Raw genomic sequence first — 21,187 nt, 5'->3', positions numbered from 1 at the left:
GGGGAGGGGCTTCGGCAGCTTCCCAATGTCAGGTCACTCCTTCAGGCTCTATATGCTTTTTAACGAGGGACACCCCACTTGAAGCTGGGAAGCAGCCCATACGTTTTTTTGTGCCATGCTTCCCGTGTGGTGAAAGGGCTGCCCACTGCACAGTTAAATGCAGCTGCAGCAGGAAGAGACCCTTAGCTGGGGGTTATTGCCTGTGTAAGAGCCTCAATTGGCGACGGGGTGGGAAGGCCTTCTCACCCTGGACTGAGCTTTGGCTGTGGCGGGATGGTGGCGGGAACCCCCTCCACCCCCCACCCTGCCACCACCCCACCCAATGTTATGCTCTCCCAGCCTCCAAATCCACTCTGGGCGAGAGCATACAATTCCTCCCATTTGTCTGTCTATTGTCATTTGTTTCTTTGCACACTGTACAGGAATTTTTGCTTGTGATTGTGCATTGGAAATTTGCATGATTAATTTAAAAATAGTGGCTATTCTTCACTCTGCAGCTGTCTCTTATATTTACATTGGCATCTAGATTGGACAAGGTGTTCACATCATACATAAAATGCCACCACCTGGCAGAAGAGGCAAATGCAACTGACATCAATATTTGCACTTTAATAGTGTATAGTGTCACGCTCATGCAAAGAGAAATTATGAATTATATAATGAACTTATAAAACAAATCCAAACAAACTTGAGGTGTGCCAAAGCGGCCTGGATTCAAACTGACCAATCAGGAGTGAGTGAAGTGGTAGCATGATCTGAAACAATCAGAGCGGAAGCAGTGTTGGTTTTAATTCAGTTATTAGTTCAAAAATGAAAATTCCTTGTATTCCAGTGCAGAGGAAGAACCCTGCCTGTGATCACCATCTTTAAGCTGCTTGTAGGCAGAGACTGGAGCTGGCCTTGAACTCTCTACCTGAGAAATCACACCAGGCTTTCATCACTGAACTGTGACTGAGATATAACAAGTCTGCAACAATGCATCCATCCTCCTGAACTGTTCGAGCTTTTTTCTTCTTCAGTGAACCAGAAAATAAGGAAAACCAGGCCTGCACCTTTTCAAGTCTTCACCCTGGTGAAAAAGCAAGTTTTGCAGTGAACTCTTTTTAAAACCATCAGACCTAAATGCATGTTATCTTTTAATCTCTATCTTTTTTGTGTGTGTGTATCTGTATGCATGTGAGTGTGGGTGAATCATAGAAATCATAGAATCAATAGAAAGTTTAAGGCACAGAAAGAGGCCAGTTGGCCCGTCATGTCTGTGCTGGCCGAAAAATGATCCACCTATTGGGGGAAGTTGTTGAGTCAGAAACTTTAGGGACTTTCAAAAGGCTTTTGGATAGGTATATGGATAAAGGAGAATGATGGGGTATAGATTAAATTGTCCTTGACAGAGGACAAAGGATCGGCACAACATCGTGGGCCGAAGGGCCTGTTCTGTGCTGTATTTTTCTATGTTCTATGTTCTATTCTAATCCCACCTTCCAGCATTTGATCTGTAGCCCTGCAGCTTATAGCACTTGAGGTCCATATCCAGACTATCCATGTGCATATTTAGGTGAAGTTGCAAATATTTTCAGGTGTTGTATAATAAACATTTATTTTTCTTGTAAACTTGCGAGAAAACCTGTCATTTACCTGTTTGTTAACCATTAAAACACTCAGAGGTTAAAACACTTTTAAAAAACATGGTGTCTTTGGTCAGTTGAGAGGTGAATAAAGGAGAAATCATCCCTATCATTTCCCATCTGTTCATAACAATAGAAAACTGTAAGAAAATCAAATGAAGACTGTGTTACACTCAGAGTATACCAGCTGATTGTGAATGTGCCAGACGAGAGAGCAAAATAACCCACAAAAATTTGCTCTAGTTATAGAAGCCAAAAGACTCAATATGGTTTAATGGAATGCACATAGGAAATGAAATAAGGATAAAATAAGGACACTAAATGTAATTAGACCATTTAGGATTACAGTAGAAATTTGCAGTGTTTTAAAAGGTCAGACTTCATCATTATCATCATTAATATCATTATGTTAAAGGAGAATGGCCCCATGTGCCTCACGGTGCACTGTAATACTCATCCATACCTGTTTTATTTCATTGTGGAATGTGGATAATGCCGGCAGGGCTAGAGCTATTTCCCATCACTGGTTGTCCTGATATGACATTGGGGGTGGCTATTCTTCTTAAACCACTGAAGTTCAGTCATGATGATGTGTCCACAATGGTGTTTGGTAGAGGATTTCAGAATATTGACCTGGTGACAATGAAGGAAAAGTGATTTATATGCTGACCTTATAACAGAAACAGGGGGCTGAATTTTATGTCGCCCCAGCGGGTTGGATGGTGGTGTGGGGGAAGATGGGGGCGGCGTAAAATTGAGCGGGCGGCTCCAGGAGGCCTATCTGCCCCGCTCCCGCCTCCGGTCAATTTTATGGCTGTTGGGCGGGGGTGGTGGTGGGGGGGGTGGGGGTTGGGGTTGGGGGGGTGGGGGTCGGGGGGGAACAGCCCGTCCGCCCGAGGCCAATCAAGGCCGCTTAACGGCCACTTAAGGGCCCTCACCCGCCTTCATGGGTATTTTACCCGTGGCAAGCGGGCGTGCTGGGGATGTGAAAGGCCACCCAGCGATAGCTGCCGGCCTTTCCAAGTGCCGGGGGGATGCCATGGCAGTCGGGCACAGGGAGCCCGATTGAGGGCAGCCTGCACCTCCCAACCCACCCCTCGGACCCAAGATGCCCCCCTCCCCCCAAACAACCACCCTAGCCTCACGAGGACACGACCGATCTCCCTGTTGAGGCATGCCCAACTTACCTTCTCTCCTGGCTCCATGTCATTGGCTGGGCTGCAGTCCCAGCTGTGGCCACCGCTCCCAGTGGCGCTGCTGGGACTAAGAGCGGCTGGCCTGCTGATTGGCCGGCAGCTCACTGAGGCAGGACCTCCTCCCTCAAGCCGGTGGAAGTCCCGCCTCGGGACAATTAAAGCCCAGGACCCGTAAAATGCAGGACAGATCCCCTGGCTAGGCGGAAGTGGGTTCACCACCGACTTTTATGTCCGCCTAAGATAAAATCCAGCCCAGGGTCTTGATACATATATCCACAGTTTATGAAAAATATGTGCAAATTAAGTTTTTATACAAATATATAAAAAAAACCTTCAAACAATTGGCTCAAATTCCAGAATGAACTTGTATTCAGAGGAAAGGTACAGTCATTAGAACTGACCTGTACTACCATGACAAAAAGATATGGCAAACACAGATAAGAGTGCTTCAATTATACAAATAAACATCGTAGCAGCAAGATTGGGTATAAATGCCAAATCCTTACAATTGATGCAGTGAAAGAATAATCTCTTCATCAGAAATGGAATAGATGTTAAATTTTATAGATGGTGGTCCTGAAGATGCCACAGCTAATTCAACTGTGACAAGTTCAAACAATGAGTTACTGTACTTGTAAATTCTGATGTCTTTTTTGTATTTACCAAAGAAGTAAAGACAATGTACTCTACTTTCAAAATAAATACCTCCTAAACTGCACATTCTGATTTTCATTGTCACAGTTTTATTGTGTTGTAATTTGTCTGTCTTTAAACCAAAAAAATCTGAGTGACAATCCTGGGTGACAAACATAGCAAAGATTGATGCTTGTAAAGTGTAATGTTAAAAAAAAGCTGTAGATACCAAATGAATAAAGAACATTTATTTTACAGGTAATTGCTGAAACTTTAAGGACGATTCAGTGGTCCTGGGTTTTCGCACTGGAAACACTGGAGTGTGAAATCACCCTTATTGTTTCAAGTGAATCTATACATGCACAGGCATACATCCAGTTTGGCTTGGACTGTGAGTGCATGTTGAGTTGCAGGTTTAAAAATTAACAAGTCCCATCTGAGACTTGAGATTAGAAGAACAGCCTCCCAATGTTATGACAGGGGAACAGGAGAAGCCCCAAAAAATTCCCGGTGCTGGTTTGGAATAGAACTCACGGTTATGGAGGTAAATATGGACTAAGACAGTCAAGGGGCAATTGATAAGGTGGTGTAATTGACAGAGGCTGCTATCCTTGTCTGTGTACTAGGAATGAGAGTTCTAGATACAACAGACAAACAATTACAAGTTTATTCAGGGTTAAATGAAACCCAGACAAAATCCAATAAACATTGTGATGCTTTGCTGTAGAATATCACATGTTAAAGTCTACAAGATGCACTGCAGCAACTCGCCAAGGCTCCTTCAACAGCACTTTTCAAACCCGCGACCACTACCAACTAGAAGAACAAGTGCAGTTGACACATCAAAACACCACTACCTGCAAATTCTATTCCAAGTCACATATCATCCAGACTTGAAAATGTTCCTTCACTGTTGCTGGGTCAAAGTCCTGGAACTCCCTTCCTGGCAGCACTGTGGGGGGTGTACCTACACAATAAGGACTGCAGTGGTTCAAAAAGGTGGCTCACCACCACCTTCTCAAGACCAATTAGGGATGGGTAATAAATGCTGGCCTTGCCAGCTATGCCCACATCCCATGAACAAATAAAAAAAAGTTGTTCAACTCAACTTTCTAAATCTGCTTCTTCCTCTTCCTCCTTTTTCTTCTTCTGCTTCTTTAATGTTAGAATCTTGCCCTTTTATATCTTTCTATTTCACATTCCATGACCTTTATACACTCTGCAATTAGCATCCATTATCAAGAAGTTTTACAGTATCTAATTATCTATCATCTGTGGTCCCAGTGACTAGCAGGAGCAACTGTTGTTTTGGTTTGCAGTAAAGCATGGAATATACCTTATTATAGCTATACCACAGATTAAGTTAGTCTCTGAACATGTATGAATTATGAGAAAATTCAGAATGAAATGTAATCAATGCTTGTTTATTCTTGCGATCAAGCTGCTTGTGACTTATGCAAAGACTGTCATTGTCAGCAAAGTTCTGCAAACTTTAACAGTAAAGACTTAAAACAATATGGATTCTTCACTTATTAAATGAATTCGCAACTTGCTCTCAATCGCTTAACAGTCCCCCCTTGTAGGGTAGATTGCACATGGTCTATGGAAGGAATAGGCTTGAAGGCTGATTACTCTTTTCTTATTCCATGTTTTCTTATGATATAACATGGCATTTTGGAGATTTTCTCCTCAGGAAATAGAAGCAACATAGAGAAGTCATTGACAGAGCAGATAAAGAGCTAAGGTTAAACGATTCATTGCTTCTGAGGCCATACAGTAATGTCTGGGAACATCACTAACTTCAGATTGTTAATGGTTGACGTGGTTGGCAGTTCGACTTCAAAAACTTGGTTAACTTTCCTAAATAAGTTGGGCTTTTGGACCTTAATCCTAACTACATCATACAGGACACTAAATGTGAATGGAGGAACACTGCATGCAAGTGAAATTACATTAGAAATGGATCACATACTAACTCAATTTGTCATTTTACTTCTCTTCACTTAAGCACCTAATAACCTATCAATGGCACAGGGGTAGGACAATGAAATGTAAAAGCTATATTAAGTTGATGAATGCAGAGGATTATGGTTTTATATAGCAAGTGAAAGGGATAAAAGTACAGTAAATTATTGAGGGTGGTTAGTGGTAGGTTGACTAATTAGCAGAGATGTACTCATCTGAATTCCAATAATATACATGCCTACCTTTTAAATGAATCATACGGTTAATCCAAACCTTCCTCCCTTTTGCAAGAAAGGAAAACCTGAGTCAATCAAAATATTTTTCAAATGTAACACTGCTGCCTCAATAGTTAAGGGAGTTGGTATCTCATACAGCCCAGGAAAGTCATTGTTTTGAATCCCTGGTCTGTGCTGAGTTTGTTAAGCTCAGTAGGGGCAGTGTTAGTGACTCATTTGGGTCTGGTAGCCCTAGATTGTAAGAGGGAAGAACGGCCAGACTTCCTGCTCTTGTTCACTATAATCCAATCCTTGCTAGAAATCCAGATATCAGTTAAGGGTTGGATCAGCTGACCTGTGATGCCCCCATGATCAAAAAAACTTCTGAGAATCATTGTTTGCTGAAAAAAAGGAATACTTGCATTTATATAATGCCTTTCATGACCACAAGGCATCCCACAACAGTTTATGAAGTACTTTTGAAGTGTAGTTACTGTTGTTCTTGTGTAATTTAGGAAATGAGGAAGCCAATTTGCACACAGCAAAATCCCACAAACAGCAATGTGTTAATCCATTTCTTCTGGTGTTGATTGAGATAAATATTAGCCAGGACTTTGAGGATAACTCCCATGTTCTTCTTCAAAATAGTGACATGGTATCTTTTATGTTTGCCTCAGAGATGAGGTAGGGCCTCAGTTTAACACCTCATCTGAAAAGCAGCACCTCCGACAGCAGCAGTCCCTCAGTACTGCACTGGAGTGTCAGCTTTGATTTTTGTGCTCAAGTCCTGGAGTAGGGACTTTAAACCAAAACCTTGCGATTCAGAAGTGGGAGTGCTACCAACTGAGCCACAGCTGAATGATCATCAGCAGACAGATGTGAATTATAGTCATGTGGCTGAAGCTCTGCAGGACAACTGATGGCCTTGAAACCTTAAGCCAGTAAAATGTCAATGCAGCTGAAATGGCCAGAGGAACATAGAAAATGTATGGCAGAGATAGATGTTTTATGGCCCATCGAGTCTCTGCCAGCTGTAAAAGAGCCTAATCCCACTTTCCAGCTCTTGGTCTGTAGCCCTATAAGTTACAGCACTCAGTAGGCCTTCTTTCACCTGGCAGACCAGCTGCTACTTATTTGCAAGCTGAGAAAAGTCCCCTACAACAACAACAACAGCAAAAAACAGTACAGCACAGGAACAGGCCATTCGGCCCTCCAAGCCTGCCCCGATCTTGATGCCTGTCTAAACTAAAACCTTCTGCACTTCCGGGGACCGTATCCCTCTATTCCCATCCTATTCACGTATTTGTCAAGATGCCTCTTAAACGTCGCTATCGTACCTGAAGACACACTTCTTCTATGATGTATGGTATTGTTTGTGGGGGAGGTGGGCGAGGTTCTGGCACAAATAAGGCCCCATGGAAACTGGCAGAGAAAGTCAGAACTTAGGGCATTCAGATTCTGGCTTAATTCCTGGGATTTCTACTGCACTCTGTAAATCAGTTGGGAGTGCACCAAAAGATTATCCCAGCTATGGGATGTGAGATAGATCAGGTTCCAAGTTGTGATCCCTCATAGTTCCTTCTTCTTTGGCCTCCTTATCTCGAGAGACAATGGGTAAGCGCCTGGAGGTGGTCAGTGGTGTGTGGAGCAGCGCCTGGAGTGGCTATAAAGGCGAATTCTAGAGTGACAGGCTCTTCCACAGGTGCTGCAGAAAAATTTGGTTGTCGGGGCTGTTACACAGTTGGCTCTCCCCTTGCGCTTTTGACTTTTTTCCTGCCAACTGCTAAGTCTCTTCGACTCACCACACTTTAACCCCGCCTTTATGGCTGCCCGCCAGCTCTGGCGAATGCTGGCAACTGACTCCCACGACTTGTGATCAATGTCACAGCACTTCATGTCGCATTTGCAGACGTCTTTAAAGCGGAGACATGGACGGCCGGTGGGTCTGATACCAGTGGCGAGCTCACTGTACAATTTGTCTTTGGGGATCCTGCCATCTTCCATGTGGCTCACATGGCCCAGCCATCTCAAGTGCCGCTGACTCAGTAGTGTGTATAAGCTGGGGATGTTGGCCGCCTCGAGGACTTCTGTGTTGGAGATACGGTCCTGCCACCTGATGCCAAGTAGTTAGACAGCTCAATAATAGCAATTGTTGTGTTTACACATGTTTATTAGTGTCATATACTTGTTAAAAGATTTGAATTTAATGGATTCTAATATTCCCAGGAGCAGTGTGTGTCATCTGTCATAAAAATCTCCTCCGTCATTTTTTTGCAATTCGGAAAGCCAATAATTCAGATAACAGGACATAAAAGTCTGCAGAGTAGAAATTCTAACAAGCTTAACAATCCTGATTTCCAGTGTCATGGACAGAAGAAATATAGTGTGGGTGACTTCTACTTTTCACCTCTCAACTGACTGCAGATTTTTTTTAAAAACGTGTTTTAGTCCTTGAGTGTTTTAGTGGTCAAATAAACAGACAAACAACAGGTTGAAAGAAAAGAAAACTATTTATTTAATAATATCCAAAAATATTCGCAACCTCACCCACTTACTCATACACACATACGCACACAAAGGATAGAGATTAGAGGATAGCATGCATTTAAGTCCAATTGCTGTAAAAAGAGTTCACTTTGAAACCTTCTTGGTGTTCCAGCTAGGATTTTTAACAGCTTTGTTGGCCTGATGTTCCTTTTCTTGCTTCACTGAAGTATTGCAGACTCCTTTAAGACTCAGTCAAAGTTGATGGACAATCTTGTTAAAGTTTCTCAATGGTGAGTTTTCAAAGTCACCTCTGATGTCTCTGCCTCGGTTGTTTAAAGATGTTGCTGGCAAGGTCCTGTTCTTGGCTGGAATGGATCTCTTAGATTCTGTCTTTTTCTGTCTCTCTCTCTCTGCCCCTTTGACTGTCTTTCAGAGAAATCTCTTTTTTAAGAAAAACCCTTATCAGGTTGGGGTTTCAGTCAGGTGACCATGGATGGTCTCCCCTGGTGTGTTCATACAATGTCTTGGAACGCATGGTCATTGTTACACAATGGAGTTTGACTGTGGCTTACCTTGATAAAGTGGTTTTATTTCCCATCTATAATCTTGGCTTTGCATCTGGAGTCACTCTGTCAGCAAAAGTCTTTGTCAGCCCAATTCCTGAAGATAGGAACCAGTTAGCATTGAATGGCCTGTTTAACATTTTAAAGTGCCATCCTTAGGACTAGTCCAGATGTGATGATGAGTTTAGTCTTCAACAGTCACGATATATATTTCCAGTACAGGAGGGGTCACCTGACCTTATCATTTGTTTGCAGCAAAATGTGTCCATTTTTTGGAGTTTAGTTCACCAGTTCATTTTTATAGTTTATAATTGCTCCAGTTCACTTTATAGTCTATAACTGATCCTTGTGTGAGCGTGACATCAGCCTTATAACCAACAAGTCCAAAATTAAATGTGACAAGAACCTGTAGCACCCCAGAATCCTGTGGATTATTCTGCTCACCAATCTCCATAGCTACTAATCATAGAAGTAACATAGACATGTGTTACCATAACAACCAATGTCAATCAACCAGCAAGGATGTAAACATGTTCAAATGTACGCTCAAAATGAACAGATAAACTTCTAAATGTTTGTAAAGTGTTGAGACTTACATAGGGTTGCCAACTCTAGTGGGACATATTCCTGGAGGTTTTATCACATGACCTCCCACCTCCAACTGCCCTGCCCCTTTTTCTCCCTCATCTTCACTATTTTTATAGCTAATAAATGAAAGTGTTCGAAGAATATGTGAAAGAAACATTTAAAAAATCCCATGACTGATTTTTATCATGAGCTGCTCACAGCAGTGTCCAGGAGATTAACCTTTAATTCCTGGAGATGCCAGGACAATTTTGGAGGGCTGGAAACCCTAGGCTCACATTATTTGGGAGTTTTCAAAAGTTAGGATCTGCAGGCCAAACATTCAAAAATGAACTTTTCTTTATCCTGAATTAAATTTACCTTTAGTTATAGTCACAGAGTTTTAATTGAAGGTTATGATGGGCTCCTGGTATGTAGTGCACCACAAAGAGTAGAGAAAGGCTGGAGGCTGGATATACGGTACCAGCAGCTCCTAAAGGGCTACTGGTCACCCTTAACTGAACTGGCTGAAAGCTCCACAACATGTTTGAAGTGAGCCATGGAGATAGATGCGGTCCAGGTTGAAGACGCTGTCGATAAAATTTCTTCTTGTGCAGCAGCAAAACAGGTGACTAGGTTAATATATTAACAGCTAAATATTTTTTAAAAAAATAGTTGAAAACACTGCAACTACTGGCAGAAAGTCAATCTTCCTAAAATTAAAAAAAAAATTATAGGAAGGATCTTGTTGAAGACCTTTGGTGGATAGCTGTGTTTCTTACTCTCCTGTAATGAGGTACAGTTCCAGCACATACTAGGTATCAAATCTGGGACCGTCTTGGCCTAGATGGCACTTCCAGCTTCCTGTCATTTACTCTGAGAAGAAAGATCTTAGTTCCATAAAGGTTTCTAAAGAAGTAGATAAAAACTATACTTTGACAGTAGGAACATAGGAATAGGCCACTCTGCCCCTCAAACCTGTTGTGCCATTTAATTAGATCATGGCTGAATGGTACCTCAGCTCCATTTATCTACCTTTGTTCCACATCCCTTGACATACTTATCGAACAAAGGTCTATTGATTTTCAGTCTTGAAAATTTCAATTGATCCAGTATCCAAAGCCTTGTGAGCGAGCAAGTTCCAGATTTCCACTAATCGTGAGTGAAGAGATGCAACCTGTCCTCATAGTTTAACCCTTTAAGCTTTGTATCATTTTGGTGAATCTTCCAGGGTCAGTATATCTTTGCTGAGGTTTGATGCCCAAAATTGAACATGGTACTCCAGATAGGTTCTGAACAACGTTTTGTTCTACTGAAGCATCACTTCTTCATTCTTTCTGAATTCTTTCAGATAATAGCCAATATTATGGAAGTTCTGTGCTCACTGTCAGTTCTTGGTGACCAATTGCATTTGTTATGAAAATCTCATTTTGCAGCCTCCACAGATTTTATGCAAGATAATTCATGTTAAGAATCCACTCCAGAAGGATTTGGATTTGAAACTAAAGGTTTTAGATAAATGGATATTCCAGAAATATGCCAGTACAGCAAAGTTGTAGCCAAATACATTTCCTGACCTAAATGCTTCAGTATTTTGCATTTAATATGCTACTTCTACTACTTCAACTGATCCTGCCAAACACATCTGCGTCATACAGGAGCTGACTGGAAGGATGGAGCTCAGGGCAGAAATGATATCATTTAGGATGGTGGCATCAATCCATTTTAAATCCATCATTTGCTGCTTACATTGTTTCCACTCTAACCTCAGCTCATTTGCTACTGAAACCCTCATCCACCCCTGTTATTACCTCTAGACCTCGGCTATTCCAATGCTCACATGGCCGGCCTCCCATTTTGCACCTTCCGTAAATATGAGGGCATCCAAAACTCTGCTAACTTGCGCCAAGCCTCATTCACCCGTCACCCCAATGCTTGCTGACCGACATTGGCTTCCAGACCAGCAACACCCCAATTTTAAAATTCTCTTCCTTATTAGCAAATCCTTCCATGGCTTCACCTCTCCCTGTCTCCGTAACCTCCTCCAGCCTTACAACCTTCCGACATCTTGCACTCCTCCACTTCTAGACTTTTGCATCCCCGATTTTCATTGTTCTACCATTGGTAGATGTCCCTTTATCTGCCCAGACCCTATGTTCTGGAATTTCCTCCCTAAACCTTTCTGCATGCCTACCTCACCCACCTCCTTAAAACCTACTTCTTTGACCAAGCCTTGGATCACCTGTTCTAACATCTCCATAAGCGGCTCCATGTCAAATTTTGTTTGATAATACTCCATTAAAGTGCCTTGAGATATTTTACTATATTAAAAGCACTATATAAATGAAAGTTATTAATGATATTGTTTGTAGACAGTGGCTTCGAACTGTTATTTCTAGCAGAATTTGTACGGGAGAGAATCCCGGCAGACCTGGATCTCACTTTGAATTCCTGTCTCCCCCACACAAAAAGCATCACCACTGTGTCCTCTCTAACCCCAAGAATTTTGAGGACCTAAGAATATTGTGAGCTTTTGTCAGCCTCTTTTGGAGTACCTTCAGGACTACTGGAATTCACCATTATCAGTTTGCACTAAAGTAGCATCCATAACAATTTAAACTTATGCAGTGCCTTTAATGTGGTAAAATGGGTGCGGTTGGGGTCGTTTGGGCAGGGGGAGATTTAGACATGAGCAGGAATTCAGAACATCTCTAGTGAAACTGACTAAGGGCTGGATTGTGTGCAGGAGGTGAGTCTCCCAGCACTGAGCCAAAAATGGTGGGGGAACACTGCCTCTGCATTTTCTCAGACTCCCGGAGCGATCCTCTGGCGTTTTGGGGTCATGGTTTAAGGAAGCGGAATCCCTGTTCCTTTAAATACTTAATAACGATGGGGACCCCGCCCTCAAGAGCTGCTGACCAATCACAGGGCCAGCAGCTCAGCCGTATCAGCAGCATCACTGGGAGCAGTGGCCACTGCCAGTACTGCAGAGGCCTTGGACCCCCGGGCCAACGCTGGAACCCCGGAAAAGAGATAGATGAGGTGGGGTTGCTAGCGCCAGTCCGGAAGGCCCTGGCGAGGTGGGGGCGGGGGGGAGAGGGGGTGGTGGGATGCTAGGCGTTCGCTCCAGGGGAGGGGGTCTTGGGGGGCAAAGTTGTTCCCAGTGGGGGTTCTCCATGGGCCACAAATTGCCCACAAAGGAGGGAGCCCCACACAAGCCCGCATGGAGGGCGTCTAGTTTTACAAGGCATCCTCCCCGTGCAATGGAGGCCCCCCACTGCTGGTAAGATCCCAGAGGCGATGGGAAGAGGCCCGATTTGGCTTCTTGGCGGGAAAGTCATCATTGGCCTATTCCGCCCCCTGGAGAAGCAGAACTGGGATTCTTGCGTCGGGTTTCCGTGGCGGGCAATTCTGTCCTGATTCTCTGCCTCCATCCCCTGCCACAAAACCCTCCATCGGATGAGAACAAAACCCAGCCCTAAATGTGCAGTTGAAGAGGAAGCTTTTGAAGGTGGGAGAGTTGATGCAAGTGGTTTTAGGAAGAGAATTCCAGAAAACAGGACCACAATGGCTGAAAGTTCTATGCAGTGAGGGGGGCACACTGCAGTCCAGAGTGGAAAGAGTATAATGTATGTACTGGGTGTAAGGCTGCGCAATGGTTCTCAAAGAAACGCTGGTGGATTGAAATGGATAAACCAGTTCACACATTTATATGGTCATGAGACATTAATTTCCCATCCAGTACTTCAGACACAGCAAAGCTTCCTGTGAGCTTCCCTTAAAGGTCTGGTATAATAGCAGCATGAATTTCTTCAAAGTGAGAAATTTCCAGTTGATTCACCACAATAATTTTGTCTTGCAATTTTAAAAGATGCAAAGACATCACTGTTACAGGGTTGACTTGTATTTATGCTGCCATCTTGATTTTACATTTACCATTGGTTCAAGATTACACAGTTCTAGGGTATCATTATAGTCATGGTACTATGTATTGTCCCTTTGGAACAGCACAATGCCAACAGTGTGCCAAGTCAATAAAGCTTGTATCCCCTTAGATCAGCTATCACTAAGATCAATAAGCTCAATGCTCTACCTTTAATGTGACCTTTGGGAACCACACAACCTCCTGAATTGTACATATGCAGAAATTATGCCAACATTTAGTCCATATTCTGCCCCAATCTTGTTGTTGGGAACTTCCCGCAGAGATCATATGCCCATGCCAGAGTATCAAAACAGGCACAAATACAACATTACAAAGAGGGGACATATACTAGGCATCTGTTCAGTGCCATGGCACCCCACTCTTTTACCTCTGCTGCTCCTGTTGCTCTTCCATTATTATGCAGAACAGGGGTATTCCCATTGGGAAGGTCAAGCCAGCTGTTTAGTCCTTTTGAATGTGTGGAGGGTTGGCAGGGTCTGAAAAATTTCAGTTGCACCATGTCTGACAGCATTTTGGTTAAGTGCCAGTCTCTGTAAGAAACTTATTTTAAAAATTGAAAAGAAAATAGGTTTCAAACTCCAGAAATCTCATTTATGCCAATATCAGGTGACGTCTTGCTATGCTGCACCTAGATTTTGGGGGGTACGTATTCCCCAACACATTATTTGTACAAATCCAGGAATCTAGATGGGTGGATTTATGTAAATGAACAGCAGTGGGTTTTGGAGGGCATATTCAGAAGTGACATAAATGATTAACGAACTTCACATGCAGTAATGTTTCAGCATAGAACCAGCGTAATCATTTACTTGCAAATTTCCTCTGAAACAAATGCAGCAACTCCATTCTTATATGATAGTTATGCAGAAACTTTCCAGGGAATTCTGGCCCTATATATAAAAATGAGCACTGTTAGTCAGATAGCCAGAAACAATGCTTGCTATATTAAAGTTGGTATCAAAAATCTATATAAAGGGAAGGAGAATACGTTGTGTTAGATTTTTCAATCAGACAAAACTGGATTAAATTGAAACGAGTATCTAATATTTCTCGGAGCATGTTCCTACTCAATTTAATTTTTAAATGAACTGGTTATTGTTAGAATTTCTGAATTACCTTAGTTGTTGGATAAAAGCAAGACTAATGAGGTGTGAGTGTACTTTGGATGAAATAACGTCTAATATTCTTGGGAGCATGTCTGGTACAGTGAATGTTATCCATGTGCAGTATTTTCCCCATTCAGCACTTTGACATTTAATTCCTGGCAAAAGCGAACAGCTTTTCTTATAACCCGAGATGTTTTTCAGCTGGGCAGTACTCGAGTGATGCAAATTCCCTTGCACTCACATACCCATAGGTCTGTTACCACCGAGGCTGGAGGTGTGCACTGTCTTTCTCTAGTTCCACTTCTCCATGTGTAACAATATATATTTAAATGTTTACCCAGTTATCGATACAGCCAATTATATACTTTATTTTTACTTCAGAATAAAATCCACCAACCAGGTAAACAACAAAATTATTAATTCATTATAAAACAAGACTTATTTAGTAACGTTGCAAAGCATTAACACACAGATTGAAATATGAAAGTTCACTACTAAATTAAGTCCACACTCTCTCACACACACACACAATCACACACACACACACACACCAGTTAAAGTAAAAATAAAGAAGTTTTCTCTGCAGAGATCTCTTTACAAAAAGACAAAAAAAGTGCTTTGGCCAAATACTTGTTAATTCTTGAAGGAAAAGGAGAGCATATGGAATTATATCAGTTGTCCCTTTATCGAGGATTAGTCTGGCATGCTTTCCAGGAGAAATGTGGCATCAGGGGTTTCAGCTATCACACTGAATTCTCGGGGTTTCTCAGAGAGGTGGAGAAAGGATGAACTGGTGTCTTCTCTCTTAGCAGGCTGACCTCCAACTGACTCAAAACAAGATCTACAACGAAACCAATTCTTGACCACCATAAATCTTGACATGTCACTTCTCTGTAAACAACTCCCCCTAGTCACCAAGGCTCTTGCTGTTTACTTAGCTGAAGACATGTGACTTGGAGTAAGTGTGTTTCCAAACCAAATCCCAAAGTCCTTCCAATAACCTGATTCTAAACAAAAAAACAAAGTCCAACATCTATGGAATCTCTTTAGTCCTCCAAATGAATCCATTTCCACTATTTTAAAACACGAGTCCTCACAAAATATTAAAAAATGGAAGCACTTTCACAGCAAGTCTCACAACAAAACCGTAGAGTATTAATAGCCATTTCATGATATGGGAAGAAATTGCATTTATATAGCACCTTTCACAATCTTGGAGCCAAACCCAAACCCTTTCACAGCAAATGAATTACTTCTTTTTTGAAGTGCAGTCACTGTTGCAGTGTGGGAAAACTGCAGCAGCCAATTTGGTTTATGAGAGGTTTATAAATTAACAAATGAAAGAGAAAGGGTTAATTCTGAGACAAACTTGGCCACTCAGCGCCCATTTTCATGGACTAAGTGTCCTCCTAAGCCTCCAATATGGCGGGCTGGAAGTTCACGCTCATTACGAGCCAGAATTGTGCCACCCCTCCACCCGCAACCCCCCCATCCCCCCATATTGGTAAAGACCAAAATATTGTTGTGCAGTGCCCATAGTTGAAACAAGAGTTCGGCCCTTTGCATATGTCACCAATCGACCCTCTGCCCCCACTCCCCCAACCTGGCTACCAATCACCCCTCCCTGCAACCAACTACCCCTCCTGGCCACTGCCACTTCCAACCCTGCTCTTTTCCTTTCTTACCTGAGGGCTACAGTTAGCAATACAGCAGGCTGATTTTCAAACACCCTTCACCAGAAAGCTGTCTCTTACTCTCTGCAGCTCACTGGCTTGATGAAAATTAGACCCGAAACCCAATTATCAGGTCTGCCTCAGGTCTCGCCATTCAGACGAAGGGATTGTATCCTTCTGCATGGGGGCAATTGAATTTCCAGGCCAATGTTTATTAGATTGAGAGGAAACTCCTTATGGTAATCATACTTTGACAAACTACTTGGTTTAAGGAAATGTTAGTTCACCTTAACTTACCTGCTGCCCTGCGATAGTATATTGCTTTTGCATTTGCTGCTATGTGGTCTGGATGTTGTAGATCTGATTTAATCTAGTTGCAGCAGTACCTATATAGAAAAATGGTGAGTATCCCATCAGACTCCTGATTTGAGCCTTTTAGACAGGGGAGAGGCTTGGAGCTGAAAAATGGTTCCTTTGATTGGCTATCAGAAGGTGCTAGACAATGCCCCGGTATAACACGCCCTTCATATTTTCCCTTCCCTCTGCTGAAAGACATCTCAGCTTCCTCTCTGTGTGACTCATACCAGAAGCTGAGTGGAGTGGGCCGCAAATATTTGTTCATTTCCACTCCATAGCACTGAGCACTGACGCTCAGTGTCACCATCACTATTGGAATTATGGTCCGTGCAAAGATCCTTGTGTCTACATTTCTGTCTGTGACTTTATCACATTAGTTTGCAGCACTATAGTAACAGTTACAATGTCTGCCCCTTCCAGCATAACAGTTCCAAACCTCCTCTTTTAAGTTACAGACTAGATCTAGAGCAATGATCTTGGTCAGTGACTATCCTGTCCCATAGTCACATTAGCAGCACTGGGCTAGATCATGAGCTAGACTAATGTTTGTTGGCATTCTTTCAAAATAAGTTATTTGGGGGAAAATGTTCCTGCATAAGTCAGAGATAAACAAATTCTGAAAATTAAAGATTAATCAAAGTTTCCATTCATTTCTATATATTTGATAACATTTAGCATTATGAAATTTACACTGATCATTTTAGAAAGAATGAGTGCTAGAAAACATGGAAAACATGAGAGTTACAAAAGGGATCTTAATTGCCAAAGGATTTAACACAAGTGATTTGATTCTAATATCAGTAATATTGGACAATGCCTTAGAAAGGACAGAAAAAAAACCAAGAAAAAATAATTTCAAAAGCAAACCTCATACGTTAACATTGTTTTTCTCTCCACGGATGCTGCGTGATCTGCTGAGTATTTCCAGCATTTTCTGTTTTTGTTTAAGAAGTTATTTAATCCTCCTTGGTGAGGGTAGCACATTTGATGTAGCCTACATGGATTATCGCAAGGCTTTAGACAAGTTCCTACATGGCACACTGGAAAATTAAAAGCTCATGGGATTTAAGGGAAAGTGGCAAGTTGGATCCAAAATTGGCTCAGTGGCAGTAAACAAAGTGCTATGGTGGGTGTTTTTGTAAATGAAAGGCTGTTTCCACTTGGGTTCCACTTAAGAAGTTTGAAGGTGGTACAAAAATTGGTTGATAGTGAGGAAGAAAGCTGAAGGCTGCAGGAAGATATCAATGGACTGGTCAGTTGGGTAGAAAAGTCGAAAATGAATTCAATGTGGAGAAATGTGAGGTAAAGCATTTGGGGAGGGCAAACAAGGCAAGGAAGCACACATTAAATGGTAGGATCCTGAGAAGTGTACAGGAACAGATGGATCTTGGAATGCATGTCCACAGATGCCTGAAGGTAGCAGGTAAATAAGGTTGTTAAGCAGGCATATGGGATACTTCCCTTTATTGGTCAAGGCATAGAGTATAAGAGCAGCTAGAATTTATAAAACACTAGTTAGACTGCAGCTAGAGTACTGCCTACAGTTTAAGGTCACCACATTACAGGAAGGATGTGATCACACTAGAGAGCGTTAGAAGATTTACGAGGATGTTGCCAGGAATGGAGAATTTTGGCTATGAGGAAAGTATGGATAGACTGGGGTCATTTTCATTGAAACAGAGGAGGCTGAGAGGAGATTTAATTGAGGCGTATAAAATTATGAGGGGTCTAGATAGAGTGGATAGGAAGGATCTATTTCAGTTAGCAGAGAGGTCAATAACCGGGGGCATAGATTTAAAGTAATTGCTAGAAGGATTAGAGGGTAGTTGAGGAGAAATTAATTCACCCAGAGCATGGTGGTGATCTGGAACTCAATGCCTAGAAGGGTGGTAGAGGCAGAAACCCTCATCACATTTCAAAAATATGTGGATATGCACTTGAAGTGCCATAACCTACAAGGCTACGGACCAAGAGCCGGAAAGTGGGATTAAACTAGATAGCCCTTTTTCTGACCAGCACAGACACAATAAGCTGAATAGCCTCTTTCTGTGTCATAAATTTTCTATGTTTCTATGTTTCAATGATCAACAAATAATAGAATAATATATAAAATATAGATTTTTAGCAAGGTAATACTGAAAACAATCCAAATCTAAGAAGATTACAATGTATTTACCTGAGTTGTTTGTATGGTATATTTGTATTTGTTACACAACAACAAATTATATTTATATAATACTTTGAATGTAGTTTGAGTGTTATAAAGCATAATTAGATACTGAGCCACATAAGGCGATATTAGGGCAGATAGCCAAAAGCTTGGTCAAGCATGTAGGTTTTAAGGAGTGTCTTAAAAGAAGAAAGAGAGGTAGGGACTTGGTGTGAGCTAGGACATGCGCAGCACAATTTTGGATGGCCTCAAGTTTACAGTCAGTAGAATATGGGAGACCTGCCAGGAGTGCATTGGAATACTAGAAGTAACAAAGGTATGAATGAGCTTTTCAGCAGCAGATGAGCTGAGGCTGGAGCGAAGATGGGCAAAGTTACGGAGGTGGAAATAGGCAGACTTAGTGATGGCATGGATATGTGTTTGGACGCTCATCTTGAGGTCAAATATAACACCAGGGTTGTGAACAGTCTCCTTTAGTCTCAGATAATTGCCAGGGAGAGGGATGGATTCAATAGCTAGGGAACGGAGTTTGGAGTGGGGACTGAAGAAATTTCTGCTCATCCAGTACTGCATGTCAGATAAGCAGTCTGATAATTTAGTAACAGTGGAGGAAACGTGATGAGGTAGAGCTGGGTGTCATTAGCCTATGTGTGAAAACTAACGTGGTGCTTTCGAATGATGTCGCCAAGGGGCAGCATGTAGATGAGAAATAGAAAGGGGCCAAGGGTAGATCCTTGGGGACACCAGAAGTAATGGTGCGGGAGCCGAAAGAGAAGCCATTGTTAGTGGTTCACTGGTTATGATTAAATAGATAAGAATGAAACTAGGTGATTGCAGTCCCACCTAGCTGGAGGACAGTAGAGAGGCATTGGAGGCAGATGGTGTGGTCAACCGTGTCAAAGGTAGTAGACAGTTTGAGAAGAAATCATTTACCTTTGCACAGTCACATAGGATGTCATTTGTGACATTGATAAGAGTAGTTTTGGTACTGTGGCAGGGGTGGAAAGCAGATTAGAGGGATTCAAAAATGGAGTTCTGGGAAAGATGGGTGCAGATTTGGGAGGTGAACACTTTCAAGGACTATGGAGAGGAAAGGGAGATTGGATACCGGGTGCTAGTTTGCAAGGAAGGGGAGGTCAAGGGCTTTTTTCAGTGGGGGGCTGATGACAGCAGATTTAATGGAGAGAGGGAGAGCACCTGAAGAGAGGTGAGAGTTACTGCCCTTGACACCAAGGCAGCATTTGACCGAGTGTAGCATCAAGGAGCCCTAGCAAAACTGAAGTCAATAGGAATCAGAGGGAAAACTTTCTGCTGGTTGGAGTCATACCTACCACAAAGGAAGATGGTTGTGGTTGTTGCAGGTCAATCATCTGAGCCCCAGGACATCACTGCAGGAGTTCCTCAGGGTAGTGTCCTAGGCCCAACCATCTTCAGCTGCTTCATCAATGACCTTCCTTCAGTCATAAGGTCAGAAGTGGGGATGTTCACTGATGATTGCACAATGTTCAGCACCATTTGCGACTCCTCAGATACTGAAGCAGTCTGTGTAGAAATGCAGCAAGCCCTGGACAATATCCAGGCTTGGGCTGATAAGTGGCAAGTAACATTCGTGCCACACAAGTGCCAGGCAATGACCATCTCCAACAAGAGAGAATCTAACCATCTCCCCTTGACATTCACTGGCATTACCATCGCTGAATCCCCCACTATCAACATCCTGGGCATTACCATTGACCAGAAACTGAACTGGAGTAACCATAGAAATACCGTGGCTACAAGAGCAGGTCAGAGGCTAGGAATCCTGCAGCGAGTAACTCACCTCCTGACTCCCCAAAGCCTGTCTACCATCTACAAGGCACAAGTCAGGAGTGTGATGGAATACTCTGCACTTGCCTGGATGGGTGCAGCTCCAACAACACTCAAGAAGCTCGACAACATCCAGGACAAAGCAACCCCCTTGACTGGCACTGCATCCATAAACATTCACTCCCTCCACCACTGACGCACAGTGGCAGCAGTGTGTACCATCTACAAGATGCACTGCAGCAACGCACCAAGGCTCCTTAGGCAGCACCTTCCAAACCCGTGACTCTACCAACTAGAAAGACAAGGGCAGCAAATGCATGGGAACACCACCACCTGCAAGTTCCTCTCCAAGTCACACACCGTCCTAACTTGGAACTATATTGTCATTCCTTCATTGTTGCAGGGTCAAAATCCTGGAACTCCCTTCCTAACAGCACTGTGGATGTACCTACCTCACATGAACCGCAGCGGTTCAAGAAGGCAGCTCACCACCACCTTCTCAAGGGCAATTAGGGATTGGCAATAAATGCTGGCCTAGCCAGTGACGCCCACATCCCAGGAATGAATAAAAAAAGCATTAACAATATTAGTTAACAGGGGGACCAAGAGTGGAAATTGGGTGGTCAACAGTTTATTGGGAATATGGTTGAGGTAACAGGAGGTGGGTCTCATGGACAAAATGAGCTCGGAGAGGGCATGAGAGGACATAGGAGTGAGTCTAGAGAAAGATGCAAGTGCAGGGCTGGGGCAAAGGAGAGCTTTAAAGGAAGTAAGGAAGTTTGGCTCGGTGGGCTAGTGAAAAGGAGAGAAGCGACAGAAGCAGCTGATCGGATGGTCTCAATGTTAGTGACAAAAACGTCCATGAGCGCCATGCACTTATT

At 42.7% G+C, this 21,187-nt stretch overlaps 1 long non-coding RNA gene across 1 annotated transcript; it reads right to left on the bottom strand.

Annotated features, from left to right (window-relative positions):
* Positions 1-505: 505 nt before the first annotated feature.
* Positions 506-4,590, bottom strand: LOC137376127 (uncharacterized). The gene is made up of 3 exons (XR_010976134.1): positions 4,312-4,590; positions 2,089-2,258; positions 506-1,069 (listed from the first exon to the last, which is right to left on the bottom strand). It is a non-coding gene; the product is annotated as an uncharacterized lncRNA (long non-coding RNA).
* Positions 4,591-21,187: the final 16,597 nt, after the last annotated feature.

The sequence above is a fragment of the Heterodontus francisci genome, chromosome 13 (assembly GCF_036365525.1).
Source record: "Heterodontus francisci isolate sHetFra1 chromosome 13, sHetFra1.hap1, whole genome shotgun sequence".
NCBI classification, from domain to species: domain Eukaryota; kingdom Metazoa; phylum Chordata; class Chondrichthyes; order Heterodontiformes; family Heterodontidae; genus Heterodontus; species Heterodontus francisci.
The sequence above is the reverse complement of the archived record's forward strand: the minus strand, read 5'-3'. Positions and strand labels throughout refer to the sequence as shown.